Source organism: Tursiops truncatus, chromosome 15 (genome assembly GCF_011762595.2).
Source record: "Tursiops truncatus isolate mTurTru1 chromosome 15, mTurTru1.mat.Y, whole genome shotgun sequence".
NCBI lineage: Eukaryota > Metazoa > Chordata > Mammalia > Artiodactyla > Delphinidae > Tursiops > Tursiops truncatus.
Genome location: NC_047048.1, coordinates 61,702,424 through 61,729,696, shown reverse-complemented (window position 1 = coordinate 61,729,696; position 27,273 = coordinate 61,702,424). Strand labels below are relative to the sequence as shown.

General features: G+C 40.0%; 1 protein-coding gene across 8 annotated transcripts in view; it reads right to left on the bottom strand.

The window, feature by feature from the left end:
* Positions 1–27,273, bottom strand: part of LOC109552655 (agouti-signaling protein) — a 196,710-nt gene that overhangs the window by 160,949 nt on the left and 8,488 nt on the right. The window contains exons 4-5 of one of the 8 annotated variants that reach the window (XR_002179532.3): positions 13,772–17,523; positions 10,676–12,597 (exon numbers count right to left, since the gene is read on the bottom strand). The exons of 1 other annotated variant lie outside the window; for it this stretch is intronic. The gene's annotated coding sequence lies outside the window, so the exon portion shown is untranslated. 6 more of the 8 variants (XR_012326271.1, XM_073792897.1, XR_012326269.1 and 3 more) reach the window with 6 other exon arrangements.

Here is a 27,273-nt window from a genome sequence, read left to right as displayed (position 1 = left end):
ATACGAGCCAATTTGTATGACAGGGAAGGAAATAGATAGTTTGGACATTTTTTCAGGCAGATTTCAAAGTGATACCTTAGTAGTTGGGGTTCAAGAGGCTTTAAGAGGGCATTTTAAACTCAGAAGTTAGGAACAGCAAAGGGACATGGTTTGGGAAATTGCTACCTCTACGGTGATTAGAAGAGTTACATGTGGGAGTCCTGGTATGTATGGGCTGAGAGTAGACAGGAAGTTGTTTGGAAATAACCATAAAAGCATGATGTGTTGTAAACCCATGCCAAACTGAAGTAATATGACTGTGTTCACAATTAATTGTCTATGGGTTCAATAATATTACTTGTAAGGACAAATTCCAACATGGCTCTTTTTAAAATCTCCTTACTATCAGTCTAGGTAATTTAGGTGGCAAAGAGGTATTGTCATAGGTTGTCAGTTAAGAAGGATTATGGTCTGCACATATCATTAAATGTTATTTTAAATAGCACCAAATAGACCACCTGGAAGTCTTGGGAAGAGGGAGGAAAGGGCATGTAAAGACAGAGGAGGGAGAGCTTTTCCTGGGCTTTCCTCTCAGAGGAGTGGCTGGTAGGGGCCTGAAGGAGAGGCTCAATCCAGAGAAAGCAGAAAGGGCCAACAGATATAGAGAAGACTAGGAAGATACATGGTCCTCTGACCCCAGTGTTTCTAGGGAAGTTTAGGAGGTTCCAGTTTGGTCTGCCTGGGAAGAAGGTGAATACAGAATTTTATGGCTTGTCTTTATGATTTCTGACATTTCTTTCTTTCGCCTCTGATCTCACTATTAGGGGGAAAAAAAGGTGTAAATTTACAAAAGCTGGCTAAAATGCAAATATTAAAAGAAACAACCTCAAATGTAGGTTGTTAGTCAATCATAAAGTGTACAGATTAATAGGTAACACCTTTTCCAGTTTTGTTAAAGAAGGCTGGGTATGAAGAAAGCTGGCAGTTCTTTAGAATCTAAATTTTAAGGGAACAGAAAAAGTGAATGCCTTCTCATTGTCTATAAACTGTTTAAAACTCATTAGCCTGGTATTCAAGGCCCTCCATGAACTGGTCTTAACCGCTCCAACCTTATTTCTCTCTACTACCTTACACTATACCTATGATGAGTAACTTTTGACCCACTAGCTTCGCAATCTAATTTCAATGCAGCCTTTCAGCTTGAAGGGTCTGAGGAACTTATTTAATCTGCTGTAAGGGAAATGCTCCTATTTTATTCTGGCTTATTATATTTCTTTTGTTGTACCTTTACCATCCTTTTGTGAAAATGTGGGCTCCACAAGGGCAGGGACTGTATCTACCTTGCTCACTGTGTATCTCCAGTGCCTAATACAATGCCTGACACATAATAGACATTCAATAAATATTTATTGAATGAATAAAAGAATGGCTTAAATCACTGGAAGACTGTTGGGTTGAAATGGCCAGACAGTGAGTAGGGGATAGGAGAAGAAGAAGTACTCTAGACTGAATAAGAACAAAGTTTGAGGTAATCTTAAAGATGACACTTTCTGAGGCTTAAGAGTAAATCAGTTTTATGGGAATTTCTTTACAGAACAAATGATCAGAGGTAAGAAAGGGGCAGAATTAGAACAGTACTCAAGGAAGATTAACATGGTGGTAACCTGAAGGATGGATTAAGTTGGATGAGGCTGGAGCCAAGGAACTGAGCAGGAGAGCCTGGGCATAGTCAATGGCCATGAGAATGGACCAGAGGCAACTCATTGGAGAGACACTGCAGAGGTGGAATCTATTGTTCCTGCCAAGTGCCAGAAAAGTCAAAGGTGGCTCCAAGGTGCCTGGCCTGGGAAATTGGCACAGAGGTGGTGATGGCAGGAGGAGTAGCAATAACAGAAATAGGGAACACAGGAATCACAGAGGTCACTAGATCACCAGGAAAATTCACATAGTAAAAAAAAACTATGGCAGAATGTCTAGAAAAATCCAATATCTAAATTTTAAGTAGTCCACCTATGATAATATAATAAATAAAGTTTATGCTAGATCCTTAGGTTAGATTTCCCCACCCCATCCCCCGAATCTCTTTGTCCTCCCCAGGGACAGAGTTAGCCCTGATCTCATGGGTTTCAACTCTTAGCAGTTATTTCAGCCTTGACCATAGCCAAGACATTTAGCCATTAGTATTAACTATAAGGACAGGAGAAACAAGAGAAGGATTTTCTTTACTGAGCTTTACCTGAGATTTGTTACATGAGCCTGCTTTGACGAACTCCATGATGAATTCTTTCTTGCCTCAGGACTAAAACATGATGTTTCCTCTGCCTAGGCTACTTTCTCCCCATTCTTCTCAGGACTAACTCTTACTCATCCTTCAAGTTTCAGTTTAAATGTCATTTCCTTAACAACGCACATCTAAAGTCTCCACTGTTATTTTAATTCATAGCAACTTGTTCTTCTCCTTCATAAAAGTTATCACAATTTGTAATTATATGTTGACTGCATATTTATTTATGTATTTTTTACTATCTAACTCTCCCACATGACTGTAAACTCCACAAGGGCAGGCACTATGTTGTTGTTTTGCGGCTGAAGTGCTTTCCCAGCTTCGTGAGGGGGTTTCCATTGATTCACCCTGGGCACTCGCTGGCTCCCTGCCTCCTCCCCCTCCTCCTCCCCCTCCTCCTCCTCGCCCTCACTCCTCCACCTCATTCACTGGCTGAGGCTGAGGCATCCCACACAATCGGCAGGCACTATGTTTTATTCAGCCACTCTACACCTAGCACCTGACCAAAAAACCTCATGTCCTATATGTATATGTTGAACGAATGAATCATTGATCCCTGGTCTCACCTGAGGACCAATTCTTGCCATGTTTTCTAGTTTCTTTATAAAAAAACTTTGGTGGATTATCAAGGAATATTGTTAGTATTCAGTTTCAATTTTAAGAAAATGTTTTCTCATATGAAAACATGTCAGACTTCTTTGAAGAAACATTCCCCTCTAAGGTATGGTTTTTAGAAGAATTATATGTTTGATCAACTAAATCATCTTTTTAAAAAAGTTGTAAAATCTTTGCATTGACTGAGGTATATAGTTCACAGAAATACTAATTATTATACATAATAACAAACCTAAGTCAATATTTCCAGGAATCATGTCTTGCTAGCAACAATATTAATAATGAGTTGACATTGTCCAGACATACATAAATGATATTAAACAGAACAGTTCCTCTCCTTTCCCTTGAGGTTCTTATAATACTTAAAGAAATGAGACATAAATAAGAAGTCTGAAATAGGAGACATTTTGGGAAAGTCATTGTATTTTTCCTTTCTAGTTTCTTCTCTTATTGTCTTCTGTTTTTATATTCCCTTTTGTGGCTCTCACCCCTTGTTTCTCTGCTTTTGTCTACTTTCTCCCTTCTTTGTTTTAGTGATATTAAATATGCCCCCAAATTCTAGCATTTACTGAAATCAAACTGCACTTTTTTTCTTTCCTGGTAATCAGATCCAAATAACCCAGAGAAGAGTCATATTTTTCTCAAATGTTGATACAACTATCACCCAATCAACTCCTGTGACCTGGGGATCCCCATCCAGAAGAAAGAGATACTCTAGGGCTCATATCTAGGGCTCCTGGCGGGTAACTCAATAAATCATAGCCACCAAATTCTCTGTAAAGAATATCTGTTTCCCACTCCCACCTACAGACATAAAAATATCCTTTGGGAGTACCAAGGAGAATAAATAACAAATGTACGGGTCTCTACGAAATACTTTTCATTCATGATCTCATTCAATTCTTTCAACAAACCTGTGAGGTAGATATTATTATCATCCCATTTTACACTAAAAAAGACTCTGAAGTTCAGAGAGATAAAATGACTTCCCCAAGGTTACTCACCTAGTAATTATGGCTCACCAGAATTATGGCTCCAAGTAGCCACAACTCTATAATTTGTGATCTTTCTACCACAGCAAAAACAAATCTCCATAACAAGAGTAGGAACAGGAATAGAAACGGTGACAAGTAAAGGAACACAATCCAAAGTTAGGGAACCTTATAAAACCATGATGTGGTTGAAAAATCCTTCATGGAACTTCTTGCCGCCTAATTCCACCTACCCTTCTCCTCCAAACCAAATGTGCAGAAACATCTTATATAGTGAAAGTTGTCCTAGTGGGAAGAGTCACCAACTGCTCATGGGCCACTCTATCCAGAAGTGACGAATATTCTAATCAGGCAGCAGTCTGTGAGTAGGCTCTCTAATTCAGGCCCTTATCATCTCTTGCCTGGACAATTCCGAAAGCCTCCTAACAAGGCTTCATGCCTCTGGTCTTGTCCTCCTTCAGTCCATCCTCCACACTATTACCAGTAATGTTTCTGAAGTACAGATCTGTTCATGCCCTTCCCTGCTTAAAATCCTTCAATGGCTTCTGTTATGGGCTGAATTGTGTCCCCTAAAAATTCATATGTTTTTATGAAACATATGTCCCCTAACCTCTAGTACCTCTGAATGTCACTGTATTTGAAGATAGGGTCTTTAAGGAGATAATTCAGTTGAAATGAGGCCATTAGAGCGGGCCCTAATCCAATCTGACTGGTGTCCTTAAAAGAAAAGGAAATTTAGACACACATACAGAGGGAAGACCGTGTGAAGACACAGGGAGAAGAGAGCCATCTGCAAGCCAAGGAAAGAAGTCTCAGAAGAAACCAAACTTGTCGATACCTCGATCTTGGAATTCTAGCTTCCAGAATTGTGAGAAAATAAATTTCTGTTGTTTAAGCTCCCAAGTTATGGTACTTTGTTTAGCAGGTCTCAAAAACTAATACAACTTCCCAATGTCTACAAGGTAAAATATAAACGTCTTACATTAGTGTGGCATTCTAGGTCTTTCATGACCCAACTCCTGCTTCTACAGCATTATTTCTGGCTATGCCCTATCTTTGACCATATACTCTAGAACACTAAATGTTTCTTGTCTCCATATCTTTGCCTATAGTGCTCTTGTCTCTTTCTCATTTTATCCTCTAAGATTTAGCTCCTTATAGCCCTCACCTCCAGGCTGAGTGAGTTATCCCTCCTCTACTAGTATGTGAGGTCCTGGAAGGAAGAGACTGTCTTATTCATCTTTATATCCCCAAACTCCACCACACTAGTCTATTCACAGGCAGGTATCAATACATATCTGTTGAAATGAACTGTGGATGGGTGGAGAGGCAAGAGTGGTAGGGAAACGGTTCTCTTAGTGATATCCTTGATCCACGGTGAGGAGTCAACTTACCCCTCTTTGTCAAGGCCTCAGGCTGGCAGCTTCCTTGTTTAATTTCAAAGTTAAGAAAAGGTTGGCATTATGGAACTCAGGACATTGAGAATATGATCCATGAGTTTCAGCTGTCTCCACTATGTCTTTCTCCTTTAGCCTCCATTTGCTCTTTATTAGGTTCTTTGGATTCCCAGTTATGTCTAAATGTGGGTATTCCTGTCAGGCATAAGTAAGTCCTGGAGGAGGCAGGAATTCTCTTTCTCTCTCCCCCCAACCCCATTTCCCCCCATACATTGTTCTTATTCTCTCCTACCACAGAAGGGCTTCCTCTATGGCACCAGGGAAGAAAGATGTGGCACCTTCAAGCTTATATAGTCCCATTTTAGCAACCCAAGGGAAAAAAGATTTTCTTTCTTCTGGGAAAAGACTCTAACTAATCTTTGGTTGCATGCCTGCTCCTCAGACCAATTACTGTTGCAGGGGAATGAGGTACCATGACTGTCCCAACCTGAAACAAATTCTTCTTGCTGCCTTCCCTTCACTCCCAGCAACACACACAGATACTTTGGCTAGAGGTAGTGGGATGGTAGGGTCTTTCCAGAAAATTTATTAGCTACAACACATGTTAAAGTGACTACTGACAAAGACCTATACACAAATGTTTATAGCAGCTTTATAATAGCCAGAAACTGGAAATGACCAATGTCCACCACAGGTGATTAGATAAACAAAATGTGGTATATAAAACTAATGAAATCTCAGCAATAAAAAAAAAAACTACTGTTATACACAACAACATGGGTGAACCTCAAAAATATCATGCTGAGCGAAAGAAATATATACCTACACAAGAGTATATATTATGTAATTCTATTTAATCAAAGCTTTCAAAAATCTGTATCTAATTTATATTGACAGAAATCTATAGTGGTTGCCTAGGTGTGTGTGTTGGGGGTTGGGGAAATTGACTGAGAAGGGGGCACAAGGGAACTTTCTGAGATAATGGTAAAATTCTATAGACTGAGTGGTAGTGGTTACATAGGTATATAAATTTGTCAAGTCACAAAGATGTACACTTAAAATAGGTGCATTTTATTGTATACAAATTATGCCTTGATAAAGGTGATATTAAAAGTACATATAAAACGAGTGCTAAAGTGCTGTGATGGTAATCAAAATATTGATCTTTCAGGATAAAACCCAAGATCTTGGAACGCAAATCCTCTTTAGTCAGACCTCTAACTGCCCATGTAGCCCTGTCTTTCACTGCACCACTCTCAATTGTAGTTCTCCCCACATCCCAAGCTCTTTTCCCCACCTCTAAGTCTTTACATATGCTGTCCCTCTGCTGATAGTAGTGCAGCAGGCAAAACAGCTCTTCTTTTAGGACTCAGGTCAAGCATCATCTGGGCTGACTTTCTGTGTTGCTTTAGGTTGCAGTACTAACCCCTCCTTTTCTCTGTACCATTCCCTGCACATTCTATTGTTTTCATTTGTTTGCACATTGACTCCTCTACTAGACTGAGGGCAAATATGAAAGAAGTTTCTTCCATTGAAATAAGTTTAGGGGTGTTTCAAACACATGAAAAATAGAGATTAACCTAAAATTTCTTAAATGCTTACTATTTGCCAGAAACTACTAGCTTTGTCACTCGCTGGTTGGGACTATTTGGTCTATGGCTGTGACATCAGAGTTTCAGAGGGAATCTTTATAAGCTGAGACAATACAGTCCAGCAACATTTTTTATTTCTCTAACAGCTCAAACATTATCCTAAAACTTTTTTTTGATTAGAAGGAGCTTTCCTGCTAATTATTAAATCCATATGTATTTTAACGAAAATTTAATCCGTTTGATTCATTCACACTCAATCTATCACAGTTTTACTTTTAAGATTTATTTGATGTTCAAGAAGCCATTAGAACCCCCATATAAGGCCCATCTCTGAGAAAACAGGATGTGGGTAAAATTAAGCAAAACCAAATGTTAACAAAATCTTTAAGGATTAAGCAGAATCTTAATGAGGAAAGTTATGCTACACTGTTTTGACTTTTCAGACTCCAAGTAAGTCTGCATTGACTAGAGAGGCTCTCACATCTTTATTACATATTTTCTCCCAAGGGACTGTGAGGAGATGAGAGAAGGAATGATTTGATGGGTACAGAAATATTTAGCATCGTATTCCTACTAATATTTCAGTCTATATTTTCTGAAAACCCCCCTGCTACAAAACACCTAAAATTGCTGATTAAAATACCATAAACATTATTTTAAATAGTACATTTGAGCTCCTAAGAAAGGTTTTTTTTTTTTAAGTTGAGGGACTAAAAATAAAGAGGGAGTTAAAATTGTTGGATAAATATGACTTGATCAGGGGGTGGAGGAGGTTGCCTGTCTCAGTAATCAAGGACCTGGTGTTTTATTTATTTATTTATTATTTATTTATTTATTGGTTGCATTGGGTCTTTGTTGCTGCACGCGGGCTTTCTCTATAGTTGCAGCAAGCGGGGGCTACTCTTCGTTGCAGTGCGTGGGCTTCTCATTGCAGTGGCTTCTCTTGTTGTGGAGCACAGGTTCTAGGTGTGCAGGTTTCAGTAGCTGCATTACGCGGGCTCAGTAGTTGCGGCACGCAGGCCCTTAGAGCATGCGGGCTTCAGTAGTGGTGGCGCATGGGCTCTAGAGCTCAGGCTCAGTAGTTGTGGCGCTTGGGCTTAGTTGCTCTGAGACATGTGGGATCTTCCTGGACCAGTGATCGAACCCATGTCCCCTGCATTGGCAGGCGGATTCTTAACCACTGTGCCACCAGGGAAGTCCCAAGGATTTGGTGTTTTAAAAGACACCTGGACAGAAAGTGAAGCAGGGTACCGAGGAAAAACTGGGATCAGAGTTTTTCCACCATCAAAAAGAAATAACAAGGAAGTATGTCTGTTTTAGCTTGCTCTGCATGAAAAAAAGTCTCCCTCAAGAATCTGTAACCATAGGCCCACCATCAAGTGGGTTTGAGGATCATATTTGCACTAACTGTATGTCTTTAGACCTTCAAGTCAAAACATTAAAGTAAAAAATTGGTCCTACATTAAGACACTTGACAAGAGCAAATACAACCCCTCTCTCGAAGGGAAATCTCAACCCAGATCATATAAAAAGTTGGGTTCTTGAAAATTACAAAATGTAATTCAAAAATTACAAAATTTACAATGAAACATCCCACAATATGCAAGAATTAGCCTATAAGCTCATCAACAGACACCATTAAGAAAGTGAAAAGGTAAGGCACAGACTGGAAGAAAATATTCACAACACATACAACTGTCAAAGGATTTGTATCCATAATATATAAAGAACTATACTAATCCATAAAAAAGAGACCACAACCCAATTAAAAAACGGAGCAAAAGGTTTGAACGTATCACAAAAGATATCCAACTGGCTATCAAACAATTGATAAGATGCTCAACATCATTATTCACCTAGAGAATGCAAATAAGAACCAGAGATACCACTACACATTCACCAGATTGGTTGTTTAAAAGACTGACAATACCAATTGTTGATGAATATGTGGGATAACTGGAATGCTCATACACTGTGGATAGGAGTGCAAAATTAACAACCACTTTAGAAAACTGATTGGAATTTCGAATGAAGTTAAGCATTTTTCAAAACTGATGTAGGAAACAAAACCCTCAGCTTTAGGAAGCATAATGGATACTGAGCATAAAAATAAACCTAAGTCCATACTTAGATACAGTACAGTGAAATTATCAAAAACTAAGGGAAGATGTTAACACAACCAGACAAGGTCTAAAAGCAGTGACCTAACCAGTAGTAATAAGAATCTCTAATGCTCTGATTGTGATGTTGAAATACCATTCCCCACTAAAAGAAACTAGGGTGTCTTAGAGAAATAGTTGATTCTAGAGCCGGGGCAGGAAAAGTACAAGATGAATCTGGAACATTTTGTCATACCACCTAGCAAGGAAGCTGTCAAAGACTACTGGTCGGGCTTCCCTGGTGGTGCAGTGGCTAAGAATCTGCCTGCCAACGCAGGAGACACGGGTTTGAGCCCTGGTCCTGGAAGACCCCACATGCCGCGGAGCAACTAAGCCCATGCGCCACAACTACTGAGCCTGCGCTCTAGAGCCTGCGAGCCAAAACTACTGAGCCCACACGCCACAACTACTGAAGCCCGTGTGCCTAGAGCCTGCGCTCCACAACAAGAGAAGCCACTGCAATGAGAAGCCCGCGCACTGCAACAAAGACCCAACGCAGCCAAAAATAAATAAATTAATAAATTTATTTTTTTAAAAAAAGGACAACTGGTCATGTCAAAATGACTCAGGAAACAACTTGAAAAAGCGCTAACTGGGCAAAAATGGGACAATTGGAGTGTCAATATAAAATAGTAAGTGTAATGGATTAAAACTGATTATATATGCTTAAGTCCTTGAGCTCACAGTGATATTTTAAAAAGTTGATCATATTTGGAGTATGAGAGTGAACCAATTCATTATCTTGAAAACTGGCAAATAAAGGGAAAGGATCAAGCATTTATCCTGCCTTCCCATTAGGAATTCTACCATTGGGTAAGTAAGTAGTAGATAATTGGGAGCATGTCTTTATAGATATATTTCAGCAAATAAATCAAAAGGATTAGAACATTTCTAACCTCCATTGAATGAATGGATCTCCATTGAATTAATGGATCTAACCTCCATTGAATTAATGGATCTAGGCAAGGAGCATCAGTGGCTGCTAACAGCACACACAAAAAAGCAACAACCAGGCAATCACACGTAATGTGTAGTCTTGTCAAAGGAATCAAACCTGGAGTCTGATAAAGCCTCTGCATTCAGCTTCTAATTTGTAGGTAATACAAAGGACATACAACAATGCTGAACTGTCCTTGAAATGCAGTTAGTAAAATCCAAACTGTGGGAACTATACAAGTCAAATGGACCACGTTCTTCAACAGATAAATTCTAAGGAAAAGAAAAGGATGGAGAAAGAAACAATAAATTAAAAGAGACTTAAAACACAGAGCAAAGAAAACAGATATATTAATTTTTTAAAAGGGCAAGACTAAACTGTAGTATCACACTCCTATAAAGAAATGCAAGGAGATTATTGCTATAAAAGTCAGGATAGTGGTTATTTTTGAGAGGAGGAAGGTGATTATATGATTGGGATAAGGTACAAGGAAGTGTTCTGAGGGAGCTAACGAAGTTTTATTTCTTGACCTGCGTACAGTAAGTCCCCTACGTGTGAACAAGTTCCGTTCTGAGAGCGCATTCGTAAGTCCAATTTGTTTGTAAGTCCAACAAAGTTAGCCTAAGTACCCAACTAACACAATCAGCTATATAGTACTGTACTGTAATAGGTTTATAATACTTTTCACACAAATAATACTTTAAAAACAAACACAAAAAATGAAGAAAACATTTTTAATCTTACAGTACAGTACCTTGAAAAGTACAGTAGCACAGTACAACAGCTGGCATACATACAGGGGCTGGCACCGAGTGAACAGGCAAGAAGAGTTACTGACTGGATGAGGGAGAGGTGGGAGATGGTAGAGCTGAAGGATCATCAGCAATAGGAGATGGAGGGCAAGCTGCAATTTCACTCACGCCTGATGTTGATGGCACAGGTTGTTCCTTGCTGGATTCAGTTCTATTTACCCTCTTGAAAAAACAATCCAGTGATGTCTGGGTAGTAGCTCTTTTTTTCTCATCATAGATGACATGGTAGTACTGGATTGCATTCTGAACAGCTGCTGCAACCTTCATGTTCTATTCTATGTTCCGGTCCTGTGCCTCAAAAACTAACAGTGCCTCCTTAAATAAAGAAAATCCCCTTGCCAGTTCCTGAGTGGTGAATCTCTTTGGTTCTTCAGTTACTTCTTCTTCCTCTTGTCTCTCTTTGTCCTTTTTCTGGGCCTCCAACTCCATCAGGTCTTCATTAGTAAGCTCCTCATGTTGCATGGCAAGGAATTCAATGAAGTCATCCTCTTGCAGATCTAGCTCCAGCTTCTCTCTGAGGGTCACTAAGTTGCTGAAGACCTCTTTCAGCTCCTCATCCACCTTCTCAAATCCACAAAAATTGTGAACCAATCGCAGGCAAAAGTTCTTCCAAACCCCATTCATGGTGATGGCTGTAACCTCGTGCCAAGCAAAGTCAATGTTTTTTATGGCCTTGTAGATGTTATAGTCCTTCCAAAATGTTTGCAAGGTTGTTCCTGATTTGTCACTTGCCTTTACTTCCTGACGAAAAGTATGACATAAATAATATTTCTTGAAAGTCGCTATAACTCCCTGGTGCATAGGTTGGATGAGTGATGTAGTATTCGGTGGCAGATGCACTATTTTGACACTGGGATGAAAGTCCTCCATGAATGGGGAGTGGCCTGGAGCATTGTGGAGCAGCAAAAGAATGTTGAATGGGACATCCTCCTCCAAGCAATATTTCTCTACCTCCGGGATAAAGTGGTAGAAAAACCAGTCCTGGAAAATGGCCTGTGTTACCCAGGCTTTGGGGTTACTCTTCCACACAACAGGAAAAGAGCTCTTGGCTATGATTTTAAGGATTCTTGGGTCTCTGAATGATAAACTAAGAGTGGCTTCAGCTTCATATTGCTGGGAGCATTGCCACGAAACAACAGAGTTAGCCTATCCTTTGCTGCTTTATAGCCTGGCATCAACTTTTCCTCCTTACTGATGTAACTTCGGTCTGGCATCCTCTTCCTATACAGTCCTGTCTCGTGCACATTAAAAGCCTGCTTGGTTAAGTACGCACCTTCATCAATAATTTCTCAAAGTGTTTCAGGAAATTCCTGGGCAGCTACCGTATCTGCACTCGCTGCCTCACCACTTACTTTTACGTTGTGAAGGTTGGCTCTAGCCTTGAAACGATGAAACCAGCCATGGCTGGCATTAAAAGATGCACCCTCTGATTCTTCACTGTGTTTCTTCTTCAAGTCTTCATAAAGGCTTTTAGCTTTCTCTTGAATCAGCATTAAGCTGAGCCGGGACTCGATGCTGATGCCGATCCTGCATCCACAGACTGAGAAGTTTCTCCATCTCCTCCATCACTTTTCCACGCTTCTTCGGTATTACCGTCAACATCACTGGCACAGCAGACTTCACATATTTCATGGTCTTGTCCTTGTTCTTTAGAATCGCACCAGTGGTTGAACGATTCATATTATAAGAACAGGCGACGTCTACCATCTTTTCGCCTCGCTGCACTCTCTCAGTTATTTTCACTTTTGTTTCCGTCGTTATCACTTGGCGCTTCTTAGCAGTACCAGCTACGTCACCGCTGCTTTTATGCTTGCTTCCGGACATCCTGGGCTTGAAATAAAGATGCTGTACTATATCTATACAGTACTGTACAGTAAAGTACACAAAAGCATAAGCACTTGTAGAGGATGCATGCATGTGACAATGTATGCCAGACACGTGAACTAACTTACATGATTGGACATGCGAACACACGTTTGCATCTTTGAAAGTTCACATCTTTCTGGACTGGCTAAAAAGGAGTGCACTTTGTAATAATTCGCTAAGCTCTGTGTGTGAGTGTGTTTTTCTGTATCTGTTTTATTTTATAATAAAAACCACCAAAAACAAAAACAACCAGACATGTTATATCACATAACAAACATACTAAAACCACTGAAATATATACTCTCAACCTCACTGATAATTAAATAAATTCAATTTTTTTTGACTATGCCGCACGGAGTCCTAACCACTGGACCTCCAGCGACTTCCCTATATAAATTCAAATTAAAACAATAATAGGAATCATACTGGCAAAATTTTAAATGATTAGTGATACCTGTGTTGGTGAATTTGTGGGGGAAGAGTCAGTCTCATGTACTGTAGGTGGTCATATAAGCTGATTCAAATGTTAGTGGCAACATAAGCTGATTTTATTCTGTGGAAGGCAGTTTGGCAATAACATCAAATTTCTAATGTCATCCATTTTGACATTAAATGTCCCATTAGAAGAGGACTGGTTAAATAAATTACAGGATATCCACACAGTGGTATATAGAGTGGTCACAGAGTCTGGAAGCATAAGTTTATTAAAAATCAGATAGAAGAAAAACAAATACCATATGCTAACACATATATATGGAATCTAAGAAAAAAAAAAAGGTCATGAAGAACCTAGGGGCAAGACTGGAATAAAGACACAGACCTACTAGAGAATGGACTTGAGGATATGGGGAGGGGGAAGGGTAAGCTGTGACAAAGTGAGAGAGTGGCATGGACATATATACACTACCAAACGTAAAATAGATAGCTAGTGGGAAGCAGCCGTATAGCACAGGGAGATCAGCTCGGTGCTTTGTGACCACCTAGTGGGGTGGGAGCGAGGGAGACGCAGAGGGAAGAGATATGGGAACATATGTATATGTATAACTAATCCACTTTGTTATAAAACAGAAACTAACACACCATTGTAAAGCAAATATACTCCAATAAAGATGTTAAAAAAAATCAGATAGATACTTACCCCCTTGGTTACTTCTGGTGTACACCAAAGGAACAGGCTTATTCAGTGAAACCAAGTCCACAATCAACTGAGGTAATGCATTTCAGATGCATGTGTAGGAGTTGATAGAAATTCTGTATTTATCTACTATGTTCACTGCAATATTGCACAGAGCATTGAACTACACATTGTTAATGAACGACAAAACATTGAACATATTATGTATTGTAATGTCATATCAATAAATCAATTATGTGTATTTCCCTATTTTTCCAGACTTTATGGCCCCCCTTTATTGCGCAGTTTTTTGGGGTTTTTTTTTTTGCGGTATGTGGGCCTCTCACTGTTGTGGCCTCTCCCGTTGCGGAGCACAGGCTCTGGACGCGCAGGCTCAACGGCCATGGCTCATGGGCCCAGCTGCTCCGCGGCATGTGGGATCTTCCCAGACCGGGGCACAAACCCGTGTCCCCTGCTTCAGCAGGCAGACTCTCAACCACTGCGCCACCAGGGAAGTCCCTATCGTGCAGTTTTAATAATCATAAGATAGATCGGTTAGTACTGACATAGAAAAAAGACCACAATTTATTAACTGAAAAAGTTATAGAAGAGAATGTGTTTTACAATGCCAGTTGTGTAAAAATATATGTGTTTATTTGTATATGCATAATAAAAATTCTGGAGAACTTTCAGTTTTTATTTCTCTATTGTTTCATTTTTTATGAGCCTTTATTTCCTTTATAAACAGAAAAACAATATAAATTTCCATTTTGAAAAGCTTGAACAAAGCCAACGTCATGCTTAGGGTTGAATGAGAGTTTTTAATGCCTATAGACTGGCCAATGCTCTGTTCCAAGCTGTCTCTCTGTGAATGATGGGACTGGGGCAGGAGAAAGGAAAGAGGTATTAGTGAAATATCCAGAAAGTGAGAATGAAGGACTCCAGGCTTAAATTGGAAAAGAGGGGAATGCTTAGAAAAAGAAATCTCCTTTCTTTGTAAAACTGAGTAGTAGAGTCAGAATATAAAACCAGTTGATTCGGGACTAAGGAGGGATCAAAAGCAGGGAAAAGAATGGAATCTGACAACACTTCTAGGAATTAGAAGGGGGTAGGGATTAGAAAGGGGGTATCAGAACCCAGACTTAAACACCTCCTTACTTGCTGATTATGGAACTTCCTGGACGACAGGATAGGGAAAAGGGAGTAAATGTACAGAGGTTATATGATTTATTCCTTGCTTTAGATATTTGTCTAATGAAAAGGTAGAGGACTAGATTTAAATATTTTAGCTAGGGGCTTCCCTGGTGGCACAGTGGTTGAGAATCCACCTGCCAATGCAGGGGACACGGGTTCGATCAGTGGTCCAGGAAGATCCCACATGCCACGGAGCAACTAAGCCCGTGTGCCACAACTACTGAGCCTGCGCTCTAGAGCCTGCGTGCTGCAACTACTGCAGCCTGTGCACCTAGAGCCTGTGCTCCACAACAAGAGAAGCCACCGCAATGATGTTGTGTACACTGCAACAAAGAGTAGCCCCCACTCACCGCAACTAGAGAAAGCCCATGTACAGAAATGAAGGACCAACACAGCCAAAAATAAATAAATTAATTAATTAAATTAAAATATATATTTTAGGGCTTCCCTGGTGGAGCAGTTGTTGGGAGTCCGCCTGCCGATGCAGGGCACACGGGTTCGTGCCCCGGTCTGGGAGGATCCCACATGCTGCGGAGAGGCTGCGCCAGTGAGCCATGGCCGCTGAGCCTGTGCATCCGGAGCCTGTGCTCCGCAATGGGAGAGGCCACAGCGGTGAGAGGCCCGTGTACCGCAAAAGAAAAAAAAAAAAAATATATATATATATATTTTTTACCTACTGTTATAGATATTACTGCTCACCAAATATTCCAATTTCTCTCCTTACTATACCTCTCTCTGCATGAGGATTATATATTCTGCCCCATTGAACTAAGGGGTGGCCGTATGTATTAGTTATCTATAGTTGTACAACAAATTACTCCAAAACTTTACCATTAAAAACAATGAATATTTATTATGTCATAGTTTCTGTATGTCAAGAATCTGGGAGTAGTTTGGCTAGGTAGTCCTGGCTCAGGTCTCTCATGGTTTTGCTGAGGAGAGGAGCATTGGCCAAGATGGCTCACTCTGAGCTCACGTCCTCCCACAGGCACACCAAAATGACAACTATTTATAGAGCAACTATCTATAAGAACGACCTGAAGACTAGCACAAAAGATTTTCTACTATGAAAGATATAAAGAAGGAACCACAACAAGTCTAGTAGGAAGGGCAAAGATGCAGTATAGTCAAGACCCGTACCCCTGGGTAGGTGAGCCACAAACAGGAGGATAATCACAATTGCAGAGGTTCATCCCAACGAGTGAGGGGTATGAGACCCACATCTGGCTCCCCAGCTGAGGGGTCATGCATGAGAAGAGGAGCCCCCAGAACAGAGTCGGAGGGCTCTAGGAAACAGAGGCTCTGCTCTTAAAGGGTGTGTGTAAAATCTCACACTCTGAGTCTCAGCAGAGAGGCAGTAATTTCAAAGTGGGTCAGACCCACTTGCTGATCTTGGAGAGACTGCTGGAGAAGCAGGAGGCAACTGGGACTTCCCCTGGGGATGCAAACACTGGCAGCAGCCCATTTATGGGAGCTTGTTCTACCATGAGGACACTGGTGCTTAGAAGCACCATTTAGAAGTTCTCCCTCTAGCCTATTAGCACTGGGGGTTTACCCACCCACTAGCAGGCTAGCACCAGCCCTGGGAACCCCCAGGTCATGCAGCCAGCTGCTCTGGGACCCAGTCCTCCCCATTAGCAGCCCGACAACCACCACACAAGGACGGGCCTGGCAGCCAACCAGGCCAGGGGTCACCTCTGCCTACTAGTGTACTCTCAGCAGTTGGCCCTACCACAGTAGAAGGGTCCATGCAGCCCACATAGTGAGCACTCCTAGAGCATACAGCTCTGGTGACCAGGAGGAATGTGCTGCTGGGTCCCAAAGGACATCTCTTATATAAGGCCACTTCTCCAAGATTAGGAAACATAACTGACCTACCTAATACATAGAAATAAACCCAGAGAATTAGGCAAAATGAGGAGACAGAGGAATATGTTCCAAACAAAGAAACAAGACAAAACCCCAGAAGAAGACCGAAGTGAAGTGGAAATAAGCAACCTATCCGATAAAGAGTTCAAGGTAATGGTCATAAAGATGTTCAGTGAACTTGGGAGAAGAATGGATGAACACAGGAATAAGTTTAACAGAGTCACATAATTAAAGAAGAAACAAACAGGGCTGAAGAATACAATAACTGAAATTAAAAATACACTGAAGGAATCAACAGTAGATTAGATGATACAAAGAAATGGAGCGAACAGGAAGAAAGAGTAGTGGAAATTACCCAAGCTGAAAAGAAAAAAGTATTTTTAAAAAATGAGGATGGGCTTCCCTGGTGGCGCAGTGGTTGAGAGTCTGCCTGCCGATGCAGGGGACACAGGTTCGTGCCCTGGTCCGTGAGAGGCCCGTGTACCGTAAAAAAAATAAATAAAAATAAAAATAAATAAAAAATGAGGATAGTTTAAGAGACCTCTGGGTCAACATCAAGCATACTAACATTACATTATAGGGGTCCTGGAAGAATAAGAGAGAAAGGGGCAGAGAACTTATTTGAAGAAATAATAGCTGAAAACTTCACTAACCTGATAAAGGACACAGACATCCAAGTTCAGGAAGCACAGAGAGTCTCAAACAAGATGAACCTAAAGGGGTCACACCCAGATACATTATAATTAAAATGGCAAAGATTAAAGATAATGAGAGACTCTTAAAAGCATCAAGAGAAAAGCAACTAGTTACATACAAAGGAACTCCCACAAGACAATCAGCTGACTTTTCAGCAGAATCTTTGAAGGCCAGAAGGAAGTGGCACAATACACTCAAAATGATAGAAGGAAAAAACTTACAACCAGGAATACTCTACCCAGGGGAATTCCCTGGCAGTCCAGTGGTTCCACTGTAGGTGGCATGGGTTCGATCCCTGGTCAGGGAACTAATGTCTCACAAGCCACATGGCACAGCCAAAAAAAAAAAAAAAAAAAAGAATACTCTACCCAGCAGGGCTATAATTCAGATTTGAAAGAAAGGTCAAGAGTTTCACAGACAAGCAAAAGCTAAAGGAGTTCAGCACCACTACACTGGCTTTACAAGAAACATTAAAGGGACTTCTCTAAGCAGAAAAGAACACAACTAAAATATGAAAAATATGAAAGGAAAAATCTTATTGGTAAAGGCAAACATACAGTAAAAGCAGTAGATCAACCACTTATAAAGCTAGTAAGAAGGTTAAAAGACAAATGAATTAAAATCATCTATATTCACAATAAGTAAAGTATACACAAAACAAAAAGATGTAAAATATGATGTCAAAAAAATTAGACATGGGGGAAGGAGTAAAAATGCAGTGTTATTAGAATGCGTTAAAAATTAAGAGCTCAACAACTTAAAATAATCATATATATATATATATATATATAGAGAGAGAGAGAGAGAGAGAGAGAGAGAGGGAGAGAGGGAGTTATAGTTAGTTATATGAACTTCATGGTAACAACAAACTAAAAATCTATAATAGATACACACACAAAAAGAAAGGAATCCACACATTATACTGAAGATAGTCATCAAATCTTAAAGGGGAGAGAGTAAAAGAAGAAGCAAGGAGCAAAAAAGAACCATAAAACAACAAGAAAACAATTAACAAAATGGCAATAAGTACACACCCATCAATAATTACTTTAAATGTAAATGGGCTAAACGTTCCAACAAGACACATAACAGCTAAATGGATACAAAAACAAGACATACACACACACACACACACACACACACACATACACATATACATATATACTGCCTACAAGACTTTCACTTCAGATCTAAAGACACACAGACTAAAAGTGACGGGATGAAAAAATATATTCCATGCAAATAGAAACAAAAGGAAAGCTGGGGTAGAAATACTTATATTAGATAAAAGACTTTAAAACAGAAACCATAACAAGAGATAAAGAAGGACATTACACAATGATAAAAGGATCAATCCAACAAGAAGACATAATGATAAAAATATATGCACCCAACATAGGAGCACCTAAATACATAAAGAAAATATTAACAGACATAAAGGGAGAAATTGACAGTAACAGAATAATAGTAGGGGACTTTGACACCCCACATACATCAATGGACAGATCATCCAGACAGAAAATCGATAAGGAAACACTGGCCTTAAATAACATATTAGATCAGATGAAGTTAATAGCTATATATAGAACATTCCATCCAAAAGCAGCAGAGTACACATTCTTTCAAGTGCACATGGAACATTCTCCAGGATAGATCACATGCCAGGCCACAAAACAAGTCTCAATAAATTTAAGAAGACTGAAATCATATCAAGCATCTTTTCTGACCACAATAGTGTGAGATCAGAAATCAACTACAAGGAAGAAACTGGAATAAACACAAACAGATGGAGTCTAAACAACATGGTACTAAACAATCAATGGGTCATTGAAGAAATCAAAGGGAAAATTTAAATTTAAAAATACCTGGAGACAAATGAAAATGAAAACACAATGATTCAAAATCTACATCTACTGGAACTTCCCTGGTGGTGCAGTGGTTAAGAATCTGCCTGCTAACACAGGGGATACAGGTTCGAGCCCTGGTCCGGGAAGATCCCACATGCCATGGAGCAACTAAGCCTGTGCGCCACAACTACTGAGCCTGTGCTCTAGAGCCCACGAGTCACAACTACTGACCTTGTATGCCACAGCTACTGAAGCCTGTGTGCCCAGAGCCCGTGCTCCGCAACAAGAGAAGCCACCACAATGAGAAGCCTGCACACCACAACAAAGAGTAGCCCCCGCTCACTGCAACTAGAGAAAGCCCGTGCACAGCAATGAAGACCCAATGCAACCAAAAATAAATAAATTAATTAATTAATTAAAAATCTATATCTACTTATCTATTTATCTATCTACAATGGAATATTACTCAGCCATAAAAAAGAATGTAATCTTGCCATTTACGACAACATGGATGGGCCCAGAGAGTATTATGCTAAATGAAATAAGCCATACAGAGAAAGGCAAATACCACATGATTTCACTTACCTGTGTAATCTAAAAAACAAAACAAATGAACAAATATAACAAAACAAAAATAGACTCATAGATACAGAGAACAAACTGGTGGTTGCCAGAGGGGAGGTGAAGGGGGGAATGAGTGTAATAGGTGAGGTAGATTTAGAAGTACAAACTTCCAGTTATAAAGTAAACAAGTCTTGGGGGTGTAATGTAGAGCATAGGGAATATAGTTAATAATATTGTAATAACTTTGCTGGTGACATGTGGAAATTAGCTTTATTGTGGTGATAATTTTGTGATGTATAAAAATATTGAATCACTATGTTGTACACCTGAAACTAATACAAAATTGTAAATCAATTATACTTCAATTTAAAAAAAAGATGTTTCCTGGGGCTGCAGACATTTGAAAGCTTGAGTGAAGCAGGAAGATCCTCTTCCAAGAGAGCTCATTCACATGACTACTGGCAAGAGATCTCTGATCCTCACTGGCTGTTAGTGAAGAGCTTAAGTTCCTCACCATATGGGTCTAACCATTTGGCTACCTAAGTGTCCTCATGACATGGTACCTGGCTTATTCCAGAGTGAGTAGACCAAGAGAGAAGCTGCAATGCTTTTTGTTTGTTTGTTTGTTTGTTTTTTTGGGTTTTTTTTGCAGTACGTGGGCCTCTTACTGCCGTGGCCTCTCCCGTTGCGGAGCATAGGCTCCGGACGCGCAGGCTCAGCGGCCATGGCTCACGGGCCCAGCCGCTCCGCGGCATGTGGGATCTTCCCGGACCGGGGCATGAACCCGCGTCCCCTGCATCGGCAGGCGGACTCTCAACCACTGCACCACCAGGGAAGCCCCTGCAATGCTTTTTATGACCCTGTCTTGGAAGTCGCACATCATCACTTCTGTCATCATGTATTTGTGAGAAGCAAGAAACTAAGTCCAGCTCACACTCAAGGGCAGAGGAATTAGACTCCACTTTCTGAAGGGAGGAGTGTCAAAGAATTTGTGGACATATTCTGAAAACCATCACACCATGTGACCTGGTCTAATAAAATTGGTGATGTGTGACTTCTGGGCAGAAGCTTTAAGAGCCAGTGAGTGGTTTGCCTGCTTCTTTTCCCTCTTCCATAAAACAGACAATACTTCAGATAGAAGAACTGGATCCTGGAGTAAAGATGATGTGGAGCAGAGCTTTTATTGTCTACTGTCAAGTATGTTAGGCATAGTACAAAGTACTTAACAAATAGAACCATATTCAATATTTATAGCAATGGTAAATATTATTATACATACTTCATAGAAGGAACAGAACTATCATCCTTCAACGTTTCCTGATATTCTTGACATGATTCACTTTGCCTTGTCTATTTTTTTCTTTTTATCAAAAGCACTTTTCACCTTCTAACAAACTGTAGTCAGTATTCATTTTGTTTATTGTCTGTCTAGCCTTACAAAAATTTAAGTTCCCTAAGGGTAGGGAGGGGAATTCCCTGGCGATCCAGTGGTTAGGATTCTATGCTTCCACTGCAAGGGCCATGGGTTCAATCCCTGGTCAGGGAACTAAGATCCCGCAAGCCACACAGTGGGGCCAAACAAACAAAAAACCAACCAAACAAACAGAAACAAGGGCAGGGATCTTTGTTTTGTTCACTGATGGTATCCCAATGTACAGAACAGTGCTGGAACATAAATATTTACTGAAGGTGGATTTTTCTGTCACAATCTTCTCCCTGGAAAGTGTTCCAGTTTGTCTACAAATTTTCTAATGATAATACTCCAAGAGAGGTCTGACAAGCCCAGGTTGTTTCTTACTAGTTCTGTTCTCAGAAGTTAACCATATTTCCAAGATCTCACTGAAGTCTCCAATAAATCCACTGATTATGACCAATATTCTCATGCTATCCTCTGGCTGTCATGGGTTCTTTTTTTTTTTTTTCAAACTTTTTGTTTTTTTGGCTGTGCCATGCAGCATATGGGGATCTTAGTTCCCCGGCCAGGGGTTGAACCCTGCAATGGAAGGGTGGAGTCCCAACCACTGGACCGCCAGGGAAGTCCCCACGGGTTCTAAGTTGTGACAAATCACCAAAGATAAGCTTGTCCTATCTATCCTACTGGAAATTCCTACACTATCTTGGGTCTCTCTTTATCACCCTTATCCCTTCAAAATCACAAAATATCTGTCCTATTTTTATTCCTCTAGTGTTCTAAAAATGGCTTTTTGCTCTTTTCTTCCGAGGTAACATTTGTGCATTTTAACAAATACCTTGATCCCATATTGTCAAACTAATGGTGAGAATTTTAGAAAACAAGGCAGGTCAGTGAAGAAGGTATTACTGGGCAGCCATGCCACTGTGGAAGAGACAAAATTGTTGCTGCCTGGCTTTCAGTCATTCTCGGGGAGTGTGCAATAAAAGTTTACAAACACATTTCTAAGTGTCATATAATGTACTTTTATGAAACGCAGTCTCTTTTATTCAATAAAAATTTTTTAACTAAACAATAAAGAAACATTAAACGCAAAACTTTTTTTCTCAGCCCATAAAACTCAGGAACAAAATCTGCTCTTTCTCCAAAAACAAATGTGTTAAATCTGTTTGCAAAAGGAACAAAGAGTAGAGAAAGCTGTGTTCTGTTCACTGATGCCTCTTAATTACTATGTGTGGAACTATACTTACGACCTTATCTGAAGTTATACCAAGGAACAAAGCAACAGTAAAACAACATAGAAATGAAGTCAATGTGGTGGCATAAAAAGAAGAAATGACCAGAAGAATGAAGAGCTGGAATCCAGTTTCTGCTTCGCTACTATCTAGATGTATGACATATACAAACCACTTCACTTCTCTGGATCTCAATTTCTTTACCTGTAAAATGTTGAGATTAGAAAAGATGGCTTAGAAACTCTTCAGCTTTTTAATATTAACACAAAGAGGTATATACAGCTTTCTATTATGGAAGAATAGGACCAGTGGTGTGCTGGTAAATGTTTGATAAATACATAACTGTTTAATAATAACTGGCTCTCTGGTGGAAAAAAAAACTTTGTTGTGTTGTGCAACAAAACATTGGTGGGAATACTTCTACCATGGTCAGTTTTCAAGCTACCAATAGTTTAACAGCCTACTAGCAAAATTCCTGAAAATTTAACAATTAGCATTCAGAATCTAGTAAGAGCAACTCTTAACACACCACTAGATAGGACTCCATTTATTCATTTGCCTATTCATTCATTCAACAACACCCACTAAACATTTATTATGTGCAAGGAATACAAAGGAATACAAAAATGTGTAAAATATGGCTCTTGTCCCATGAGGTTTAGATTCTAGCAAACAGTAAAGGAATACAGACAACTCTAATGCTAGAGAGAACATGACAAATAACATCAAGAAAGCAGGCATAAGTGAAGTACTACAAAGTTTCAGCAGAGAAAGAGACTATTTTATACTGAGGTTATTGGGTGGAAGGGACCTTGGGGAAGGAAAAGAGATTTCTCAGAAAGAATAAGGCTATTTAAAGGTATTTTTTTGTTTGTTTAAAAGAGTTATTTAGGGACTTCCCTGGTGGTCCAGTGGTTAGGACTCTGGGCCTGCACCGCAGGAGGTACGGGTTCCATCCCTGGTCGGGGAACTAAGAAGCTGCAAGCCATGCAGCGCCACCAAAAAAAAAAAAAAAAGTTATCTAACAGTAGAGAAGTAACACTGTATGTTGGGAAACCAAGAACCTGAGAAGAAATACTTAGAGGAAGCTAGAAATAAAGAGGCTAACAAGCGATTATACATGTGGGAGGATAATAAAAGCTACCAGGTCATGTGGCTACACCAAGAACAATCTTAAACTGGAATGAGTTTAACACCATCAAAAGGGAATTGGAGGGCTTCCCTGGTGGCGCAGTGGTTGAGAGTCCGCCTGCCGTTGCAGGGGACACGGGTTCGTGCCCCGGTCCGGGAAGATCCCACATGCCGCAGAGCAGCTGGGCCCGTGAGCCATGGCCGCTGAGCCTGTGCATCCGGAGCCTGTGCTCCACAACGGGAGAGGCCACAGCAGTGACAGGCCCGCGTACTGCAAAAAAAAAAAAGGGAATTGGAGTACAATTTAGGAAGGAAGATATTAAGAGAGCCTTGGGTCATTTCAAAGGAACCCAACTTTAGGGGGCTTCCCTGGTGGCACAGTGGTTGAGAATCCGCCTCCCAATGCAGGGGACACAGGTTCGAGCCCTGGTCCGGGAAGATCCCACATGCCACGGAGCAATGAAGCCCATGGGCCACAACTACTGAGCCTGCGCTCTAGAGCCCACGAACCACAACTACTGAGCTCGCATGCCACAACTACTGCAGCCTGCGCACCTAGAACCCATGCTCCGCAAAAATAGAAGCAACTGCAATGAGAAGCCCGCACACTGCAACGAAGAGTAGCCCATGCTCGCTGCAACTAGAGAAAGCCTGCATGTAGCAACAAAGACCCAACGCAGCCAAAAATTTAAAAATAAATAAATAAATAAAAGGGGGGAAAAGTTGTCATATTTAAAGAAGGTATAATATCTGGGAACTGATCAGATAGCATCTGGAAGATGATATTTAGTTAATCTCTGAGCCCACTTTCTTATTTGTAAAATGGGGATAATTACAGTACCTATTTCACAGGGTTAGGAAAACAAGATAATATATTAAGGAGCTTAGAGGAGTGTTCAAAAGGAAGCATTCACTAAATATTAGCTATAATAATATAGCCTTAATTGAAAAATTATACTGTTCTCAAATATATGAAATGGTTACTTTTAAAAATTTAAGGTCCAAGGGCTTCCCTGGTGGTGCAGTGGTTGAGAGTCCGCCTGCCAATGCAGGGGACGTGGGTTTGTGCCCCGGTCTGGGAAGATCCCACGTGCCGCAGAGCGGCTGGGCCTGTGAGCCATGGCTGCTGGGCCTGCGCGTCTGGAGCCTGTGCTCCGCAATGGGAGAGGCCACAACAGTGAGAGGCCCGCGTACCGTCAAAAAAATAAAATAAAAATAAAAAAATTTAAGGTCCACTATGTAGTGGGCATTTTAATTTAATTTTTATTTTCTGAAAGTGTATTTTAAATTTCCAAAGGTGAGTTAAGTTCTAACATTCTAGGTATTGTTGAACAAATTAAGTCTTACTCTGTACTTTTTTTTTTTTTGGCTGTGTTGGGTCTCCGTTGCTGTGCAGGCTTTCTTTAGCTGCGGCAAGCGGGGGCTACTCTTTTTTGTGGTGCACGGGCTTCTCATTGTGGTGGCTTTTCTTGTTGCAGAGTGCGGGCTTTAGTAATTGTGGCTCGTGGGCTCAGTAGTTGTGGCTCGCGGGCTCTAGAGCGCAGGGTCAGTAGCTGTGGCGCACGGGCGTAGTGCGCCCGTGCGCCACAACTACTCCGCAGCATGTGGGATTGTCCTAGACCAGGGATCAAACCCGTGTCCCCTGCATTGGCAGGCAGATTCTTAACCATCGTGCCACCAGGGAAGTCCCGTTTGTACTTTTCAAGATCATAAAAACTCTCTTTATATCTCCTTCATCAGGCTTCCTCTAGATTTCATGCTATAATTTTGTTTAGATGTGTCATAAATTCTTTTGTTAATACTCATAAGAACACAGATATCAGTAACAATAGCAGTTAAGTTTACCAAATCTTTGGGGGTACTCCAGGGTTTTGGAAAAAATCTTTCCTTTTTATAAAAATATAAATCATTATGGGACTTCACTGGTGGCCCAGTGGTTAACACTCAGCACTTCCAATGCAGGGGGCCCAGGTTCGATCCCTGGTCAGGGAACTAAGATCCCACATGCCATCCCACATGCCGTGCAGCATGGCCAAAAATTTTTAAAAATATATTATATATTATATATATATTTATATATATTTACATATATAAAAATCATTAAGGAACTCTTTCTTTGGAAGAAGACAGACTGTTTTGTTTTTACTTTACTGTTTACGTCTAACTTAAGCCTAAATTTAACAATGAAAATAGAATCTTCCTGGAGCATATGGAACTTTTTGTCTTTTCTAAACAAGGAATTATGGGAACATTTAATGACAAACATTCTCCTCACAATATGGTCAGTAAATCTCTGGCAACATTGATTTGGTGCCCATTAGAAGCAAAGAACAGCAATAATAAGATGTGGAAAATTTCAGAGGCAAAGATATAGTTGGTACTTCTAAAGTTCTTATAGTTTAATAGAGGAGACTGAATAATCCCTAATAAGTACACTGGAGCATGTTCACTACTAGAGGGATTTAGCATGAAGCAGTTCTTCTTGAACATTTTTCATTGCAATTTAGCTTCTGGAGTAAGCAGAGGAAACGGGAGGGCCAGAATCAATAATATACCTAAGGTGACAGAGCCAGTAAGTCATAGATAGGGGATTTAAACCTAGGTCTCCTAATTCCATATATGAGATAGTCTCACAACATTAATTTTGAGGATAACATCTTTTTGAGATTCCAGAAGATCGATGACATTTGTTTTCACAATTTAAAAAAATCAGCCAGTAAGACTGATTAGAACTCAGAGGATAGCAATGCTCTAGTATCCCACCTTATTTCTCTCATTTTGCAAGAAGGCAGCAACTGTTGACACCCCAAATTAAATGCGATACTTAAAAAAATGGCCTAAATAGTTAGGGTTTTATTCCTCTGAAATATCTAGTGGTGTTATTTTCTAGTATTCTTCCAGGACTTATCTATAAAGAAAATTCATAATGTCATTTTATATCATAGGTCTGGATAGACACAAGATTTTCTTTCTCTCTTTCTTGCTCTCTCCCTCTATGTTTGATATTTTTAACGTTTATCAAGGTAATACATGTAAATACTTTAAGTCTTGTGGTTTAAAAAAAGTCATGTGGAACTACAAGGCTCATAACAAAACACAGCAGGAGTATATTTTAACACACACACAGACTTAAAAAAAAAAAAAAAGCCGTTGCTTCCCCAAAGCCTGAGATACTCTCCCAGACTCATTCACTGGCTTTTTTTCTTTGCATATTTACTAATATTTTTCTAAATTAAATATTTTTACTGCTTTCTTTTTGATTTGTAAACTTTAAACAGTACCTGATATAAAAGATAAAGATCCAACACTTTATGCTTTCCCTCCCTTCAGCCTCACAATATTGTTATATCACATTTAAATTAAATCAATGTTTCATATTAACCTTATTATGACTCTAAAAGTGTGGTTTACTTCTGGATCAATTGATTGTATTATGATTACATTTCCTTTCTTATGTAACTTTTTGTTTGTCTTGCAATTAATAATTGCCTCAGGTTTTTGTTTGCCAAATTTTCTGTATCATTATCACTAACTGTTCCAGACTCTCTAACAGAAATGTAAAAATGCCTTAACTATTTT